Source organism: Scylla paramamosain, chromosome 23, assembly GCF_035594125.1.
Source record: "Scylla paramamosain isolate STU-SP2022 chromosome 23, ASM3559412v1, whole genome shotgun sequence".
Lineage (NCBI taxonomy): Eukaryota > Metazoa > Arthropoda > Malacostraca > Decapoda > Portunidae > Scylla > Scylla paramamosain.
The window spans coordinates 11802986-11807985 of NC_087173.1; the positions used below are offsets into that span (position 1 = coordinate 11802986).

The 5000-nt window shown below is 41.9% G+C and overlaps 1 protein-coding gene across 18 annotated transcripts in view; it reads left to right on the plus strand.

The window, feature by feature from the left end:
- Positions 1-5000, plus strand: part of LOC135112198 (unconventional myosin-X-like) — a 118528-nt gene that overhangs the window by 25612 nt on the left and 87916 nt on the right. The gene's annotated exons all lie outside the window — the stretch shown is intronic.

Sequence of the window (5000 nt, forward strand, 5' to 3'; positions counted from 1 at the left end):
TTTTGCTCTTTCCTCCTTCTTTTCTCATCATTTTTTTCTCCTACCTTTCCATTTTCTTGTGTTTTCTTTTCTTTTCCTTTGCTATTAATTCCCTGCTCTTTCCTGAACGTCCTCCCCTCTCTTGTCTCCCCTTCTCCTTCCCCTTGTGTCTTTCATTCTCTTTTTCCCTTTCCTTTCCTTAATTAATTCACCGTTCCTTCTCTCTTTCACCCTTATCTTCCCTTCCTCCCTTCCCTTCCCTTCCCTTCCCTTCCTTTCTCTTGCCTTTCTTTTCTCCCTTCCTTTCTCACTTCTTCCCTTCTCTTCTCTTCTCTTCTCTTTTCTCTTCCCTTCCTCCTCTTCTCTCCCATTTCCTTTCTTTCTCTTCCATATTCTCCCTTCCCTTCCCTTCCTTTTATTAACTCTCACCACTCCCTTCCTCCCTTCTTTCCTTCTCATCTATTCTGTCATCTCCCCTCCCTCATTAGTCCCTCCCTCCCCTTCCCTCCCTTTCCCTCCCTTTCCCTTCCCTTTACCTCCGAGTTTTTCCTTCCTTTTTGCTACCCCGGGTTAGGGTAAGGTAATGCGATTTAATTTTAAAGGGAGGTGGGAGAGGAAATGGGAGGACGAGGGGGCGTGGTGGAACGAGAGAGAGAGAGAGAGAGAGAGAGAGAGAGAGAGAGAGAGAGAGGGTGGAAGGGCGAGAAATGAAAGGTAAACAGGGAGCGATGAACGAAAAGGAGGGTGTGTGTGTGTGTGTGTGTGTGTGTGTGTGTGTGTGTGTGTGTGTGTGTGTGTGTGTGTGTGTGTGTGTGTGTGTGTGACTGTATGTCGAGGTTATGAGGGGAAGGTGATTGTGGTTAGGAAGGGAAAAAAGTGGTGGTGGTGGTGGTGGTGGTGACAGGTAGGAAGGATTGTGGTGATGGTAGTGGTGGTGGTGGTGGTGGTGGTGATGGTGGTGGTGGTGGTGATGGTGGTGGTGGTGGACGAATGATAGAGATTTATTGGCGAATTGTGTGTGATCATTCTCTCTCTCTCTCTCTCTCTCTCTCTCTCTCTCTCTCTCTCTCTCTCTCTCTCTCTCTCTCTCTCTCTCTCTCTCTCTCTCTCTCTCTCTCTCTCTCTCTCTTGTGTGTGTGTGTGTGTGTGTGTGTGTGTGTGTGTGAGAGAGAGAGAGAGAGAGAGAGAGAGAGAGAGAGAGCAGTTTTGTCAAGGTTGCGGGCAATGACACATACACACACACACGGGAATGATAAAATTGTGGTCCTTCGTCTCTCTCTCTCTCTCTCTCTCTCTCTCTCTCTCTCTCTCTCTCTCTCTCTCTCTCTCTCGTGCTTAGAGGATAATCAGGGAGCCAAACATCATGCTTGTCTTGCTAAATCTTTGTCTTCATGCCTTCTTGCTTTCTTGTTTTTACTCTTTTTTTCATTTTTTGTCTTTCTTCCTTTAGCCTTGTACTTTTTTTCTTGTCACGCTTCATTCAACTTTTTTTTTGTTTTATTTTGTTTTTTTCTTGCTTTCGTCTTACATTTTCCTATTTCTATTTTTTTTTTCATGTTCCATTCATTCTTTTTCTCTCCTCTCCCAGCCGTTCCTTCCTTTCATTCATGTATACTATCTGTTTGCTTCTCTCTCTCTTTTCTTTTCCTCTTTCTTTCGTTTTCTCCTTCGTTGCACACATTTTTTTTAACTCCTCTTTTCCATTCATTGTTTGTTTGTTTGTTTGTTTGTTTGTTTGTTTGTTTCGATTTCGCTCGTTCCTGTCATTCATGTATTCAGAAAATCACTCCGTCTATATTTTCTTTTTTCACTCTTATTTTTTTCTTTTCTTTTGTCTTCTCATCTCTTGTTACACTTCCTTTATTTCCTTCATATTTATTTTCATTGTTTTCATTCACTCAGTGCTTTCTTCCTCTTATTATATTTTTGTCCTTCCCATTCTTCTCTTATTTTTCTTTTATAATAATTTTTTTTTATGTTTTTTTTTTCCTTTTATTTATTTTACTTATTTACGTAGTTTCAAATTTAGTGTGGTTTGCCCTCTTCTTTCTCATTGTTCCTCCCTCCTTCACTCCTTTATCCATTCAATCGTTCTCTGCTTCAGTATTCCTTTTTCCTTTGTTGTTTCCTATCCATTTTCCTTTCCTTTTATCCTTTTTCTTCCTTCCATCCTTCATTCATTATCTCATCTTCCTTTGTCCTTTCCTTGTCTTTCCCTACTTATTCCTGTCTTGTCTTCCTTTTTCTATCCATTCATTCATTCATGTAGTTCCTTGAGAGAGAGAGAGAGAGAGAGAGAGAGAGAGAGAGAGAGAGAGAGAGAGAGAGAGAGAGAGAGAGAGATTATTGATACACAAAAATGGTACTTCAGCTTTAAAGTTCTAGAAGAAACAAGAGGTGTACTTTCTCTGAGGCAGGGAGAGAGAGAGAGAGAGAGAGAGAGAGAGAGAGAGAGAGAGAGAGAGAGAGAGAGAGAGAGAGAGAGAGAGAGAGAGAGAGTAAACAGAGATTAAATGAACAATACTCACTTAGAAACGGAAATATAAAGCAACGAAAGAAAGACAAGAGGAGAAAAAAATAATAGAAAAACACATGATGCAGAGAGAGAGAGAGAGAGAGAGAGAGAGAGAGAGAGAGAGAGAGAGAGAGAGAGAGAGAGAGAGGAATGTACCCACGATCAAAGGGAGTTTCGTCAACCATGGACAATGAACTCCTAAGGTAACAAGAATTCTCGCTCACTTCCCTCTACCTGTGCAATCACACGCATGGATCTACCTGGAGGAGGAGGAGGAGGAGGAGGAGGAGGACTAAGGACTTCCGTGAGAATTTTTCGAATGATAAAATCTTGCTATACTTTATATATCGAGACTTTCAAAAATTTTCCCACATTGTTCAGAGAGAGAGAGAGAGAGAGAGAGAGAGAGAGAGAGAGAGAGAGAGAGAGAGAGAGAGAGAGAGAGAGAGAGCCTTTCTCCTGACAACCCCCCGAGGCACCCCTCATCCCCTTTACAAGTGAATGGAACCGTCGCTGTGAAGGAGACAATGTGATATTTTAATCCCTCACTTGTGCGTCACCTGCAAGAAAACGGAGTGATACGGTTTCCAATCTCTCTCTCTCTCTCTCTCTCTCTCTCTCTCTCTCTCTCTCTCTCTCTCTCTCTCTCTCTCTCTCTCTCTCTCTCTCTCTCTCTCAGCAGATGTCTCGTATTAAGACATTTATTCGGATATAACTGATTACTGTTATCCTGATTCCTCCTCCTCCTCCTCCTCGTCCTCCTCCTCCTCCTGATAGTATAATGTAGCATCTTCCTCAAGTTTCGTTTTGCAGTATAACGTTTCCGTCTTGCCTTTCCTAAGCCGCGCGGTGTTCCTGGTAAGTGTTGTCCTGTTAACACCTTGCTGGGGGGAGGTGGGCGGGGCAGGCGTTGCTCTTTGCTCTCTCCTCCCACGTGTTTAGTAGAATGAACGCGTGTCAAAGAAGTGCCCACGTTTTTATTCCAAGTGGTCATCATCATCATCATCACCATCATCTTCTTCTTCATTGTCATCATCTTCATCATCATCATCTTCATCACCATTATCATTTTCATCATCATCATCTTTTTCTTCATCATCATTGTCATCATCATCATCATCATCATCATCATCATCATCATCATCTCCTCCTCCTCCTCCTCCTCCTCCTCCTCCTCCTCCTCCTCCTCTGTTATTGTCCCTTCATTTGTTCATGTGTGGGAAAAGTTGGATAAATCTTGTGATTTGAAGATAAATTGTTGAAATATGAGAATTACATTTCTTTTTTTTTTGTTTTTGTTTTTGTTTTTTCAGTATGTGATGTTTTCTTCTTGGTGTATTTACGTATGTTATTTTTTTTTATGTTATTTTTCGTTTTCTTTTGTTTGTTTATTTATTTATTAGCTTATTTATATGTATTTGTGGACTTATTTATTATTGCTTTTTTCATTCACATTTTTGGTGGGAGAAGAGTTTTAGTGTGTGATTCACCTACGGTCGTCTGCTGGTCACCCAGCCAGCCGTTCCCCTACGGAAAGAGCTCAGAGCTCATAGTGACCGATCTTTGGGTAGGACTGAGACCACTGACACACCACACACCGGGACAGCGAGGTCACAACTCCTCAGGTTACATCCCGTACCTACTTGCTGCTAGGTGAACAGGGGCTACACATTAAGAGGCTCACCCATTTGCCTCGCCGCGCCCCGAGATCGAACCCGGCCCTTCTTGGTTGTGAGCCGAACATGCTAACCACTGCACTACGGGGTGTGTGTGTGTGTGTGTTTGTGTGTGTGTGTGTGTGTGTGTTTCCATGAGTATTTATGTAACAGGAGCCGAAATGTAAACGAATCTCAATTATGTGTGTGTGTGTGTGTGTGTGTGTGTGTGTGTGTGTGTGTGTGTGTGTGTAGATAATGTAACAGTAGACCATAAATATACATAACAACCCACAAAAGTGTATGTGTGTGCGTGTCTGTGTGTAGCTCACGTGAGGAAGTACACACATCACGTGCACACAACCTTATTATGTGTGTAAGTATGCGTGTAGCTATGTGTAGTAACAATGGACGCTGATTACTCGTATTCGTAAACTTTAGTGTGTGTGTGTGTGTGTGTGTGTGTGTGTGTGTGTGTGTGTGTGTGTTAGCATCGTGTGTTCAGTGTTCAAGCAGACAAGCAGCAATGTCTGATAAGTGTCGGTGAACGTTCAGTAATGGCACTTCATCACAGCAATAAGCAACACAGCAACATGATGACACATTTACATGACCGCTTACATGACATGATTTCTGTGTGTATATAGATGTCATAATATGTATCACGCGATAGTAGGTAATAATAACAATGATAATAGTAAAAGTTTTATACATGAAAGCTGATCAAGAGTACAAAAAAGAAGAAAAATCAAAGGCCAGTTATTTTGCTGTCCCCGAAAAAAATAATAATAAATAAATAAATAAAGTCCAGAATATATGACAGTCTAATTCCACAGGTGTCCCGATCTCTG